This window comes from Odocoileus virginianus, chromosome 1, assembly GCF_023699985.2.
Source record: "Odocoileus virginianus isolate 20LAN1187 ecotype Illinois chromosome 1, Ovbor_1.2, whole genome shotgun sequence".
Taxonomy (NCBI): domain Eukaryota; kingdom Metazoa; phylum Chordata; class Mammalia; order Artiodactyla; family Cervidae; genus Odocoileus; species Odocoileus virginianus.
Genome location: NC_069674.1, coordinates 52,240,791 through 52,256,479, shown reverse-complemented (window position 1 = coordinate 52,256,479; position 15,689 = coordinate 52,240,791). Strand labels below are relative to the sequence as shown.

Sequence of the window (15,689 nt, the reverse complement as noted above, 5' to 3'; positions counted from 1 at the left end):
TTGTTGGCAAAATTCATTTTTGAGGTCCCTGCCCTTGCTGGCTGTCAACTGAGGGATCTGAGCTCTGGGAGGCTTCCTACTTTTCCTTGCCAAGTGACTTCTCCATCTTCAAGCCAGAAAAACATGACAAATCCTTGTGTTTCAAATTTGCAACCAACGAGACTTTAAACTTTCTGAGTTTAAAAAGCTTGTGTGATTAAGTCAGGCCACAGACATAACCTCCCAGTCTTAAGGTCAGCTGTGCCATTTAGCATAACCTAATCATGGGCATGGGGGGCTTCCCTGGTGGCTCAGATGGTAAAGAATCTGCTTACAATATGGGAGATCTGGGTTTGATCCCTGGGTCAAGAAGATCCCCTGGAGGAAGAAATCACAACCCACTCCAGTATTCTTTCCTGGGAAATTCTATGGACAGAGGAACCTGGCAGGCTACAGTCCATGGGGTCGCAAAAAGAGTCAGATATCACTTAGAGACTAAACAACAACCACAATCATGGGCATAAAACCCGTCACATTGGTAGTCCTGGACAGCATCCAGGGCGTGGGACTCAGAATAATCTGTTTCCTTAGTTGAAATTATTTCTACAGAGATGTTGTGTTGTCAAGATTGAGTTTTTCCTTTTGTGAAGATAAAAATTATACATATTACAAAAAAATAATCCATACCTAAAGAGTGAGTCAGTGAGATGTAGAAAGCAAGGATTAATGGTGATTAAGAGTTTGGCTGGATGGTCTACTGACCCTTGGAGCAGTGATGAATTTGGGCTTTGGCTGGTAACAGAAAGAAGCCTGGGGAGCCCCATTATGGTCCCAGTGCCCTTGAGTACCATTCACTGCTAACTCTTAAGTGATGAAGCTGGCACTTGATCTCCGGTCAGCCTGGTGCTCAAATCCATGCTGTGCCTACTCCAGTCACAGGAGTGTGAGGTCATTTGGCAGGAGCCTGGAACAAAGAATGGCTGGAAAACATTGCGTCTGCTTTATCCAAGGTTGAGCCACAATCATAGGTTGTTAAACATTTCATTCCTGAACCTTAGAAGAAAAATCATGACATGAGCTGGCCACCAGAGGGCACTGTGGACCAGGCTACTCGTTGCTGAAGCCAAGGCAACTTTTTCGTTTCCTCCAGATTCTGCATTTCAAATCAGGCCTGGTCTTCCATTCTGCTATACTTACTTTGGGATCACACCACAAGGGCAGGTAAAGGGTTGAATCAATAGTATTTTACACTTATTTTTGAAAAGGAGGAATCTTTTCCTTCATTTTTTCTCCATGAGATGGTGTAAAAAAAAAAAAGTATGTAACGTGGATGAAAACACAGGCTCTAGAATCAGACTCACCCTGAGCTCTAGTTCCAATCAATCATTTATTAGTTGTGTGAGTTTCGGTGGCTACTTAATGTCTCTAATTTCAATCCTCTCATTTCTTCACTGGGAAAAAATAGCCACCTCTTCAGTTCAGTTCAGTTCAGTTCACTTCAGTCGCTCAGTCGTGTCCGACTCTTTGCAACCCCATGAATCGCAGCACGCCAGGCCTCCCTGTCCATCACCAGCTTCCGGAGTTTACTCAGACTCATGCCCATCGAGTCGGTGATGCCATCCAGCCATCTCATCCTCAGTCATCCCCTTCTCCTTCTACCCCCAATCCCTCCCAGCATCAGGGTCTTTTCCAATGAGTCAACTCTTCACATGAGGTGGCCAAAGTACTGAAGTTTCAGCTTCAGCATCAGTCCTTCCAATGAACACCCAGGACTGATCTCCTTTAGGATGGACTGGTTGGATCTCCTTGCAGTCCAAGCGACTCTCAAGAGTCTTCTCCAACACCACAGTTCAAAAAGCATCAATTTTTTGGCGCTCAGCTTTCTTCACAGTCCAACTCTCACATCCATACATGACCACTGGAAAAACCATAGCCTTGACCAGACGTACCTTTGTTGGTAAAGTAATGTCTCTGCTTTTTAATATGCTATCTAGGTTGGTCATAACTTTCCTTCCAAGGAGTAAGTGTCTTTTAATTTCATGGCTGCAATCACCATCTGCAGTGATTTTGGAGCCCAAAAATATGAAGTCTGACACTGTTTCCACTGTTTCCCCATCTATTTCCCATGAGGTGATGGGACCAGATAGCCACCTCTTAGAGTTGTAAAAACTAAAATAATGTATATAACGCATCCAGTATAGTTTTCAATCAGATAGTAAATGCTCAATAAATGGCAGTAGTTATTACTACCTTTTAAAGAGGCTCTGGATCAACTTATTTTTATGTTTTCTGACACAGCAATTCCATTTCAACAATTCAAGCTGTCACTTACTCCACAACATTGCCCTCAAGAATTGAGCCATTTTCATCTTGGTATTCTTCTACCACAAAGATCAGTGCCTAGGCATAAGTGTTCATGTAATTTGTTGAATTAATTGATGTCAATAGAGTAAGAAACTATCTTTTAAGACAAGTTTGAGAAAATGGGCTTTACTACTTGGAAAATGGCTGAACTTACAGAGCAATTACCTTTAAGGTTAGCAGAGGAAGTAAAATAAAGAGACAAAGAGATTTCAAAATGTTACTGTGTATCTTGAATAATACAGTCATTTATTCAACACCTACTTTGCGCCTGCCTTCTGGAAGCTCACTGCCTGCCTGGGAGCCAGATTTCCCTAGCCATGATCTAGTGTGATGAGTAGGTTAGCTTTGAAGCACATGGAGAGGGAAGAATGGATTCTGCTTGTGGTGGGGGTGGGAAGCTGGAATACAGGTGCTGCTGAAAATCGAATCTGGCTCCGAATGGAGTCCTAGCAATATCCGAAGGTAAACGGAGGCATTCTCTTCTCTGAAGGATCTATTTGTGTTCTCTCATTTACAAGGAGGATGGGGGATCTCTTGGAGGTTGTAGGTTAGACCCATTCAGGCTTATCTGATGGATTTGGAAGAGATGTGCTATATACAAAGCCAGTTTGAAGGGAGGGATTTCATAGGTCTCAGAAAGACTTCTTAGAGTCAAAAGCCTGGGGATAAACTCCTGGCCACAATGAGTCTAGCTCCTTCCAGAAGCCATCACTTCGAGATCCATCTTGGCCGAGCGGTGTGTGTGTACCCCAGGGGAGGGTCCCAGGGTAAGTTAGGTGTGGAAAAAGAAACCAGATAAATGGCTTGGAAGGAAAACAAAGACCCAGAAGAACTAACCTATATAAATGACTTAACTGCCTCTTTACGTGTTCCTCCTCACTAGAGGGGACGCCCACACCCTTTCTCTCTGGGTGTGCATCTCTGCCTTGCTTCCATCTCAACTAAACAAACCACTTCTCTGTGTGCTCTCCCACTTGTTGTGCTATGTCTGTAATAATAAACTTTGTATCTGCATTTACAGATTTCTGCCTCCGTGATAAATGCATTTCTTCACTGGGGACAAGGATCCAGGGAAACTAAGCTTCTAGCCTCTAGCCTTTGCTGGTTTGGTAGTTAGGATTCCTGGTTTTCATCCAGGCTACCCAGATTCAGTTCCTGGGCAGGGAATTAAGATCTCATTTCATGCCACCATTCACCGCTGCCTTGCAGAAATCACCACCATTTGAATAGGATTTTTCTCTCTTGAGGCTATACAAACTGGCTACTAGCCTGCGAAAGGGTTCCACTCTCTTTTGAGCTGGTCTGCTGTTCTAACAGCCTCTCCTACTCTAATAAACCTTATTCTGCCTCATGTCTGGAAATTCTTTTCCAACCCGCATGCGTACCGTGACAACATCAGCAAAGCCCGAGCATGCTCCTTCTTCCCCCCTAGCAACTGCCACCCCATCACCGCCAACTGTGGTGTGTTTGGAATCTGCTGTGTTGGTAGCCATTGGAAGTTGGAGGCGTGTTCCCACATCTTCGAATTTTCCCATGACTTCTTTTTAAAGAAAAATTTTTGGAGGATAATTGCTTTACCATACTGTGTTGGTTTCTGCCATACATCAACAAGACTCAGCCACAGGTACACATATATCCCCTCCCTCTTCAACCTCCGTCCCCTTTCCCACCCCATTCCACCCTCCCATGACTTGGGAATCTAGTGGTTTTGGATACTGTGGCTAATCTTTTAAAGCTATTGTGCTTCCTGTTCTCCTCACTACCTCTTTCTTTTCTATTCTTTTTCAATGAGGATGAACCTGAAAACTGTCAGAGTGGAAACCACATGGAGAGGAATCACCATCAGGTGTAGGAGCTCTATCATTTACTTGACTGAGTGAGCTCAGGCAAGCCATTTATCCACTTTGGGTCTTGGTTTCTTCGTCTTTTAGACTGGGGCAAGACCTCTTGCCTTTCCCATCCTACACAGATATTCTGAAGATGCAGGGGGCTCACAGATGGGAAATGCTTTAACTTGGCCAACTTTCTGTATTGATATGAGGGTCGATTCTGGATCCTTATTCATTGTCACTAGATACCAGTTGATAATATCCTGGTTGACCATTTTTTTTTTTTTTTCTTTTTTTTAAGCAGAGAAAGTTTTATTGCAAGGCCCTGCAAGGAGACGGGTGGCTCATATCCCAAAAAGTCCTGAACTCTCAGCAAAGCATTTTTAAAAGTTTGGTGATGGGGCGAGTGTTGCAGAGTAGTGATCAGATCATACAAAATTCTCTGATTAGCTGAAGATGAGGGAATAAGGCCGTGTCACAGGAGTTAACTCCTCCTTAGGCTCCAGGAGGCCTGGGGCCATATGCTCACCGTCATCAAGTACTTAACATCTTCCATTTGGTGGGGGGTTTTCACATCTGCAAAACAATACAGGAGATTTGAGTCAAATAATTCAGGGAAGAGCTAAAACATGATCCTGGTTGATTTTTTGAGTCTATACCCTACCACTTTCCAGAAAGAACTGTGGCATCTCCCAGAATTCCTACAAAATAATTGATCATTATATTTTCTATAAAATAGAGAAATATACTAGAGTAGAAGATCATGACCATGGGGTGTGGTAAATCATAGATACATGGGTCATGGGCTCACTTGCTTCCCCTGATCCCTGGGAAGGAGTCTGTTTGTTTCCTTTTGAGCATTTCCTTTTGTCTCCTAATTGCAACTTCTTGGGCCATGGGCCCCATTAGCACTTCTTCATAGCAACCCTGTTATTTGTCATTGGTTTTAGCCAGTCTCACCATCACCGTCTCACAGGGGTAGTAAGAAATAGGAGGGACCTTATTTGTCCCTCTGCTCAAGTACCTGGAGAGCATCTCTTAGTGCTTGTACCTGGATGTGTGACATTTAATTAGTGGTGAACACTGAGTCAGGGGAGAGGCTAGCTGTGCCTTGCAGAGGGTAAGAGGCTGGGGAAGAAGTGAAATGCTCAGGGGGGGCAATTTTGTCTAGGTTTCCTCCCAGATCCAGATTGGGTGTGCACATCACTGCAGGTGGAGATTGCAGAAGCTTCAGGGATTTTCCATCATGATGGGAACCATAAATGAGTCCCCCATGGACACCTTGTTTCTTCTATTCTACCCTTGCTTTTTCTGGGGAAGCAAATGATGGCCCATCGGGAGGTGAGGACCTCACCCAGTGAAGCCTGGCCTCCTGCTGGCCAGGAGGCTGGTGCTTGGAGATTACCCCTTCCTCCTTGGAGCCTAGTGGTCTAGGCTAGTGGCTGGTGCTTGGAGATTACCCCCTCCTCCTTGGAGCAGTTCTCTCAGGGTTAGTTGAGATGCTGTCTCCAGGGCTCGAAGCCCTAAAAATTACAGCCGAATAAAACATAACCCTTTCAACTTTTAGGTTGTGACTGTTTTTTTTAAGTCACCATTAGTAATCCTGAAGCTCTTAGGGAAGAATGAGAGGCAGATTCTAGTTGGGTCTCCATCACTCAAGCAGGGGGACCCAGCCATTCTGTGAACTGACTGAGAGAGTGGGTGGCTAGGAACTTGGGAAATACATGCTCACATTCTCATTCAAGTGGTTCTTTGGGACAGGACAGATGGGCACAAATCTATGCACTGGCAGAACATATAGAGGGTGTGGTATAAACACCTCCTGCCCCTAGCTCACAGCCACAGTCAAGTGATCTGAGTAGGTAAATTTGGTGTGGTTTTTTCCTTTGCATCAGGCACTGTTCTAAGCATGCTAATCCTTGCAGTGACACAATGAAAAGGGATGTATTATTGTCCCCTGAATCAGTCAGGGTTATCCAGAGAAACTAAGCCAGATGAGATCTCTGCCTCTCTGTCTCTATCTCTACAGATCTATTATCTATCCATCATGTATCTGTCTCAAGTAACTGACTTACACAGCTGTGAGCACTGGGCAATCTGAAGTCTGTAGGGCAGATCAACAGGCTTGGGCAGGAGCCTATGTTGCTAGAGGCATAATTTCTTCCTCTGAGAAACCTCAGTTTTGGTTCATAAAGTTGTTCACCTTATTGGATGAGATGGACCATAAAGAAGGCTGGGTGCTGAAGAATCATTGCTTTTGAAGTGTGGTGTTGGAGAAGACTCTTGAGAGTCCCTTGGACTGCAAGGAGATCAAACCAGTTAATCCTAAAGGAAAATCAAGCCTGAATATTCATTGGAAGGACTGATGCTGAAGCGGAAGCTCCATTACTTTGGCCACCTGATTGAAGAGCTGACTCATTAGAAAAGATCCCAATGCTGGGAAAGATTGAGGACAGGAGGAGAAGGGGACGAAGAGGATGAGCTGGTTGGATGACATCACCAACTCAATGGACATAAGGTTGACCAAGCTTTGGGAGATGGTGAAGGACAGGGAAGCCTGGTGTGCAGCAGTCCATGGGGTCGCAAAGATATGGACACGACTGAGCAGATGAGCAACACCACTCACAATATTGAGAGTAATTGCCCTCATTTAAAGTTAATGGATTGTAGCTGTTAAACATATCTACACAATATTTTCACAGCAACATCTAGATTAGAGTTTGATTAAATAGCCGAGCGATTTCCCTGGTGGTCCAGTGGCTGAGGCTCTGCCTTACTTCCAGTATAGGGGGCCTGGCTTCTAACCCTGGCCATGGAGCTGGATTCCCACATGTGCAAGTTAAGAGTTTGCATGCTGTGGGGAAGGAAATGGCAACCCACTCCAGTATTCTTGCCTGGAAAATTCCATGGACAGAGGAGCCTGGCGGCCTGCAGTCCATGGGGTTACATGACTGAACATGTGTGCACGAGGGTGGAGGGAGAAGGGTTGGTAGCAATAAAGTGGTAGAACTAGAAAAAAAAAAAAGAGTTTGCACGCTGCAATTAAAGATCCTGCATGCTGCAACTGAGATCTGGTGCAACCAAATAAATAAATAAAAACAAATATTAACAAAATAGCCAGGCACTACAGTCTGGTCAAGTTGACACTCGAAACTAACCATCACACCTGCTTTTACACATGGGCAAACTGAGGCAGAGAGTTCATGCCCCAAGCCTGGGCTTTGATATGACAGGGTTAGAATTGCAACCTGGGCTCCTCAACTGTGCCCTTCCGCATTGTGCTGCTCCACGGCCTCGCTGCTTGTGATTTCCTCAAGTAAAGATGAGACTGATACTGCCTGCCCCTTTCTTTCTTTCCTATATATATATATATTTTTACATGTTGACAGTGTGGCATGTGGGATCTTAGTTTCCTGACCAGGGATCTAACCCTCACTCCCTGTGGTGGAAGCATGGAATCTTAACCACTGGACCACCAGGGAAGTCCCTGCCTGCCTCTTTCTGCTCAAAAGATTCCTGTACTTATTTATGTGCTTTTATTCTGTCCAGTTCCAAATTGGATTCAAGGAAGCTCTGAGAGATCAACTCAATTCTCATAAAGGTATTTGAAGACTATGACAGGAAAACAAAAATCGACAGCATTGACCACGTGCCTCCATGTTTCAGAAACAATGCTAGCATCTCCCTCTTTTGTTGTCTCACTTAAGAGTCACAAAAATGCAACTCCATCCCTGGAGGTTCTTTGAAGGGAACTAGACCTTGCCCATTTCCTTGATGTTTTTCTCAGGGCTAGGAGCAATGGAGACACTCATTAAATGCCTAAGAATCAATGGGATTATTGCCCAGGGGTGAAACATGAGAACAAGGCGACTGTTGCTAAGGGCTTCTTGAGTGGACCGAAGTGTTTTATGTGGGATCCAGTTTTCCAGAAGATGAAAGAAGAATTCCAGCTCATGTTGCCCTGAGAGGGAAGGAGGTGTCTTCTCCAGAGACTCTTTGGGGAAATCATCTGCAGGTGTGCTTGCTAAAATTATCCACTCATTTATTGCAACACACTCCCCAGGCTGGAAAACACTGCCACATGCATCACCTGGACTCTTAATCTTGCTCCTCCTGTAGGCAAAGTCACTCCTCTTAATGGGTACTGAATACCTTTGATTCCAAGCCCTGGAAAGTGTTCCCCTGCAGGGAAGTAACAGGAGTAGGCTTCTGCTCTGGCTTATTCTACATCAATCCCTCCTCATATAAACCCAAAGCAGCAAAATAGCTGGCCCAGCAAGCAGAAGGCTTTGTGTTAAGTGGATATGTGTGAAGGAGTGGTTTACCTATAGGCACGGTTTGGGTACTATGTTTGTATTAGTAGAAGATATCCTGGCAAATGATCTGGTTTATTCACCCTTGTCTCTGGGAAGACTGGGGCTTTCTGAAGTTCCCAAGAATGTGAACTTGAGTCTTGATCTAAGGGAAATGTGCCGAGGTGAAGAGGCACTGGCCTCTCATCGTGTGTTAGGAGGAAAGGGTAAGGTTTTGGAATTAACCATGCTTGGTTTGAAAGGGCTTCCCTGGTGGCAGAACTTGTCTGGCAATGCAGGAGATGAGGATTTGGTCCCTGGGTTGGGAAGATCCCCTAGAGAATATGGCAACCCACTCCCATATTCTGGCCTGGGAAATCCCATGGACAGAGGAACCTGGTGGGCTGCAGACCTGGGGTCACACAGAGAGTTGGTCACAATTTAGCAACGAAACAACAACAATAACAACAAATGCTTGGTTTGAGTCTTGGTTGTGTCAATTCCTATTCATCTGAGACGGAGCAAGTTACTTTCCAGGTCTGTTTTCATATATATGTGTATATGTATACAACACATAACATTGGGAGATACTGTGAAAAACATAGAGCTGATTGGAGCATCACCATGAGACAATACATGTATAGAGCTTGGCCTGTAGTAGGTGCTCAGTAGGTGTCGAGCCTTATCTTTTCCAGAATAAGGAAAGATTCAGGTTCCTGCTGGAAGCTTGAGGTTGACAGTTACGCAGATCTCCCTGGGTCCTCATGATGGGCAGAGGTGCCAGACTCGAGCGCCCTCCCATCATCAATACCTGCCCCATCTTCCTGGTCGTCTGAGGCTGCAGATGGGTGATGTGTTTGTGGGAGGGAGGGGCCGTGCATGGCAGTAAGTAGGCTGGGGTGCCCCCGGATCAAGGACTTCAACTAGTCCTCGAGACCACTCCCAGTCAACACACACACACACACACACATGTATTTGTATATGTATATATACACACACATATATGTATGTCAAATCTGAAAGCTGAGGGACAGTGTGGAGTATTCAAGAGCAAGAGAAGGGAGGCCTGACTAGTTTATTGTTGTTTTATCGCTGGCAGAATGCTAATCAATTCAGAACGCTGGTCCAATGAACCACAGGAATAATCTTGCTCAGGTCAAGTTTTTTGTATCCTGAATCTGTCACCAGTCTTCCATTTGTCCCATGTTTTTCTCATTCTATTGGGATTAATCCCAGCAGATGTTCTCTTTCTATCAAGGCCTCTGACTCTACTTTTGCAATTGTTTGCAAGAAGTTCACGTTTCCTACGATTTTCATCAGTGGACTTCTACTGTGGGCTGTTTTCTCTGATGTTTTGCAAAATGCTGAGGTCATTCAGATTTTGCTTTTCTGGGAGTGGCTCCTCTTGCTTCTCTGGGAACTGCTATCTCCATCTAATGCTTTGTCTGGTGCCTGTTCTCAGCCTCAATAATCTTTCTCTGCTTTACTGTTGTACTCTTTGTGGAAAGAAGAGACACTTTCCTTCTTTTTTAAACAATCTAAGCCACTTTTTAAAAAAATACTTAAATTTAATTTATTTGGCTGCACCAGGTCTTCGTTGCAGCATGCAGGACCTTTAGCTGAAACGTGAGCTCTTAGCTGTGGCATGTGGGATCTGTTTTGCCCGATGTCCGAATCCCCGAGCGGGAAGAGAAAGGCTTCCAAGACAATGTAACTCACACAAAAAAGGGGAAGTTTATTACTGACTCGAGCCAGGGCTCCTGCCGCATCCAACGCAGTGGTGCAGGCTCAGAAAGCCCCTAGCCCCAGCTGTTACATAAATTTATAGGGTGAACATAAGCCGTTGGTAGCTGGCTTAAGCGGATTGGTTACATGTTTGCAAAGCAATTTTATTGGTACAAACTTCCGCGGGCTTTTGTTCAAATTTAGGCGTTCGCGGGCTTTTCCGCTTTCCCTCATGTTCCCTTTGTTCCCTTTTGGGCGCCTGCTGACTGGCTGGCTCCAGGCGGCCTGATGGGGGTGGGGAATCTTACCATTTCAGGGGAAACCGAAACTTAGGTCCGGGCTGCCTGTTAGCCCTGGCAGCCTCACAGGATCTAGTTCCCTGATCAGGATCAAACCAACAGCCTCTGGAAGCCTGGAGTCTCAGCCACTGCACCACCAGGGAAGTTCCAAGAAGAGGTGTTTTCTAATGAGGGTCTTGACTGGGCACAGAATAACCCCCCCACAGTCTTTTTAGTTGTAAAAGTTTTCCTGCTAATAAGCAGCCCAAGTAACCCATATGGGGAAATTACAGGGGCTCAAGGCATCTCAAAAAGTCCCCACAGGAGTGGTTTTATGGTCTTTACTGATACGCTGGCGTATCATTTTCTTTTCTGTTGTAGTTCTTTTTGTTGTTGTTGTTACTATTAGTTATGCTTTGAATTAAAAAAAAATTTATTTGGAATTCAGTTTAAAAAAAAAGGATGAATATTAAAGCATCAGATCTCTATTTTAAACCTTGGAACAGGGAATTACCTGGTAGTCTAGTGCTTAAGGCTTGGCACTTTCACTGCTGTGACTCAATCCCTGGCTGGGGAACGAAGATCCCGCAAAGCGTGTGGCATGGCCAAAAAATAAAAAAATAAACCTTGGAACACTTCTTTATGGTTTTAGGAGACAATGGATAGGGATAGAGGAATATTTGTTTTGTTTTTAATTGAATTGTCTTGAATGAGAAATGTCTGCATTATTTTGCCTTGTTGTGACAAGTAACATTTACCTTTGTTCTTATGGTACTTTGAGACCACAGTCATATAATATAATTGTACATAATTATATAATTTCCTTATGTAACATAAGCCCCTTGTGATAACTCAGACTTTACATATATTTATGAGATTATTAAAGATAACTTCCTATTAAAACACATTATGTACTAGTCTCAGTTCGGTTCAGTCAGTCATGTCTGACTCTTTGTGACCCCATGGACTGCAGCACACCAGGTCTCCCTGTCCATCACCAACTCTCGGAGTTTACTCAAACTCATGTCCATTGAGTTGGTGATGCCACCCAACCATCTCATCCTCTGTCGTCCCCTTCTCCTCCTGCCTTCAATCTTTCCCAGCATCAGGGTCTTTTCCAATGAGTCAGTTCTTCACATCAGATGGCCAAAGTATTGGAGATTCAGCTTCAGCATCAGTCCTTCCAATGAATATTCAGGACTGATTTCCTTTAGGATGGACTGGTTGGATCTCCTTGCGGTCCAAGGGACTCACAAGAGTCTTCTCCAACACCACAGTTCAAAAGCATCAATTCTTTGGTGCTCAGCTTTCTTTATGGTCCAACTCTCACATCCATACATGACCACTGGAAAAACCATAGCCTTGACTAGATAGACCTTTGTTGGCAAAGTAATGTCTCTGCTTTTTAATATGCTGTCTAGGTTGGTCATAGCTTTTCTTCCAAGGAGCAAGCGTCTTTTAATTTCATGGCTGCAGTCACCATCTGCAGTGATTTTGGAGCCCAGAAAAATAAAGTCATCCACTGTTTCCCCATCTATTTGCCATGAAATGATGGGACCAGATGCCATGATCTTAGTTTTTTGAATGTTGAGTTTTAAGCCAACTTCTTCACTCTTCTCTTTCACCTTCATCAGGAGGCTCTTTATTTATTTATTTACTGCCAGTAAACAACTTAGTCTTTTATTTGCCCAAGGACAGCTGTTGCAGGCACTGAGGCCCCAAGACTTCCAGAAGGGATGGGGGTGGGGGGAGTCACCCTGCCTCCCAGGTGCTGCCTGCCCATCCTGCTTCCTTCAGGAGATGGGAGAGTAGATAAAGTGTGCCCTTGCACCGTCAAGTATCTCAATTTTGTGTGTGTCAGTTGCTCCATCGTGTCCAACTCTGAGACCCCATGGACTGTAGCCCACGAGGCTCCTCTGTCCAAGGGATTCTCCAGGCAAGAGTACTGGAGAGGTTTGCCATTTACCGCTCCAGCTTAAGAGGCTCTTTAATTCCTCTTTGCTTTCTGCTGTTAGGGGGTGTCGTCTGCATATCTGAGGTTATTGATATTTCTCCCAGTAGTTTTGATTCCAGCTTGTGCTTTCTCCAGCCCAGCGTTTCTCATGATGTACTCTGCATATAAGTTAAATAAGCAGGGTGACAATATACAGCCTTGATGTACTCCTTTCCCTATTTGGAACCAGTCTATTGTTCCATGTCCAGTTCTAACTGTTGCTTCCTGACCTGCATACAACTTTCTCAAGAGACATGTACATATGCTAGTTTACATGTAATAATAACATTATGAACATTTGAATAATTAGGACTTTATTTTGAATGAACATTAGGACATCATGAAATACCTGGAATGTTGACTTTCAGGGTCAAATAAACCAGTTTAACTGTTTTGCTTAATTTGAACCAAACTTTATTTAGCTAAAAATGGCCAATGACTCATTTCTTTTCTCACATGAATTAGAATAATCAGTGGTGACATGATTATAAGTAAATGCAGTTTTCTGAATTGCCTTTAATTCTACTGGGAAAACATCATAACTTTTAAACCACCACTTCTTAAAACATATGATAACTACTCACACTTACTTGAAGTTCTAAATCTTAAAATTCCAAAGTTATGTACAGCAATAGAGCTACTTGCTTTATACTTATCATCAAATTGATGAGCAAATTCTGACTGTCTTAGTGAGCTGCAAATTGAAACTGGAAGATGTACAGAATTGCCTAGCTCTTTGAGATGCATTTTAATATATCCTTCCATATTATTCTTTTACATTATATTTTTTAGCTTCTACCCTTCATTTTTCCCTCTTTAATTTTATTTTGTGAATTTCCCCTAAAATAAAGACTATCAGAATCCATTAGAATATATCCAGTCTGATACTTTATTTTGCCTTTTCATATAAGAAATAGATGACTTTGTTATGAATATCTCCAAATGCATAAACACTACTCCTTTGCTTTGTTTCTTTCTGTGTCTGATTAGTTCATTCATATTAAATATGCATTGCTCTTTGTATTCTGAAGTATCAAGTCTCTTAGGAAAATGATTGTTTTAGCTATCAGATTTTATCTGAAAGAATACAATTGGAGAATGTCAAGAAAAAATTAAATAAACCTTAATTGTTTCATTAGGATATTGTTCAAGAATAACCCAAAGTAAAAACAGTGGTGGGGAAAAACTCACTTAGGATTTTGTTATTCACAAACTGGCAGTTTACCACATTTTCCTAAGTGAGACCCCATACTGCCTACACAGCTGAAGAGAGGATTGAACGTTTTATACAGATTGAGTGTACATTCAACTTGAATAATAATTCAGGTCAGAGAGAGAGGAGGGGATTTGCTTAACTGGAGAAAGCCTAGGAACCTTCATTCTGCCAAATCTTTAAAAAAGGAAGAAAATACATCCTGATCTCAATTCTGTGAGTTGAAAATCAAAAATATGGATCAAACAGATTTGAATCGCATTTAGAGTTTTGGTTTAGTCTTTAAGTCATATCCGACTCTTTTGCAACACCGTGGACTGTAGCCCACCAGGATCCTCTGTCCATGGGATTTTCCAGGCAAGAATACAAGAGTGGGTTGCCATTTCCTTCTCCAGGGGATCTTCCCAACCCAGGGATTGAACATGCATCTCCTGTGTCTCCTGCATTGCAGGTGAATTCTTTACTGCTCCGGCCATCGGGGAAGAGTTTTAGACTCATATAATAAGAGTTTAAAAGTGAAGCTATCACTGTTTATAATAGCCAGGACATGGAAGCAACCTAGATGCCCATCAGCAGATGAATGGATAAGGAAGCTGTGGTAAAAATACACCATGGAATATTACTCAGCCATTAAAAAGAATTCATTTGAATCAGTTCTAATGAGATGGATGAAACTGGAGCCCATTATACAGAGTGAAGTAAGCCAGAAAGATAAAGACCATTACAGTATACTAACACATATATATGGAATTTAGAAAGATGGTAACGATAACCCTATATGCAAAACAGAAAAAGAGACACAGATGTACAGAACAGACTTTTGGACTCTGTGGGAGAAGGCGAGGGTGGGATGTTTTGAGAGAACAGCATCGAAACATGTATATTATCTAGGGTGAAACAGATCACCAGCCCAGGTTGGATGCATGAGACAAGTGCTCGGGCCTGGTGCACTGGGAAGACCCAGAGGGATAGGGTAGAGAGGAAGGTCGGAGGGAAGATCTGGATGGGGAATACATGTAAATCCATGGCTAATCCATGTCAATGTATGACAAAACCCACTACAATATTGTAAAGTAATTAGCCTCCAACTAATAAAAATAAATGAAAAAAAAAAAGTGAAGCTACCAAATCTTTAAGTTTGTGTGTGTGTGTGTGTGTGTGTGTGTGCAGAACTGGTATACTATACAGTACCTTAAAAAAGTTTTCAAATGACTTTATTTTAGTCTGATAAGCTTTACAGTACAACTTATATCTAGAAAGAATAAGCTTAGCATGATAAAAGGGTCATGTGTTAAAACTGGGTAATAGTTACTATTTTTGAGAATTATATGAGTTCTGCATTTGGATTTCTTTCCTTGCACAAATGGAAATGTAGTTTTTGACCTGTTTATGAAGACATCTTGACATTCAGATACAGACATGCTGGTATGGTTAAAACCAGTTCATTTAGAGGTAAACATTTTGCTTTGAGATATTTAGAGTTTAAGAATACACTGAACTAGTTTTAAAATAATGATCCTTGAGAGGGAGAGCTGCCTATGTTGAAAGATACAGCCTGTGGAATTTCTACCTTTTGCAAGGTTGAAATCATGGCAGGTCCAAAAACTGATGCCCAGTTCCATTTCATGGATATTAAAAAAATATTTCGTTGCTTTGATGGTCTTATCTTCCTTCAAGCTGAGGTTTAAAAAACCTCCAGCTATGAAAGCAACATAAACAGGTTTAAATTGTACCTCATCTAAGTTCCAATGCCTAGAGAAGCTAATATTAACTCATCTTGTGATACTCAATTTGTACTATAAATTATGAACTTGGGAAAAAAATGATTCTCAGACAGAATATATGACTTAACAATCTGTATTGTCTCTCCCTGGCTTAAATTTATTGCTCCTTCATTACTTAACATTACTTTGGTATTTTAAGGTATTTTATACACATTTGTGAATTAATTAGACTGGATTTGGCCATATTCAGGGGCCAAATTTTTAAGGAGATTGGAGGGTTATAATCCAACCT

At 42.7% G+C, this 15,689-nt stretch overlaps 1 pseudogene; it reads left to right on the top strand.

Moving 5' to 3' along the window:
* Positions 1-15,262: 15,262 nt before the first annotated feature.
* On the top strand, positions 15,263-15,389 carry LOC110147435 (ATP synthase membrane subunit K, mitochondrial-like; annotated as a pseudogene).
* The last annotated feature ends 300 nt before the right edge of the window (positions 15,390-15,689 follow it).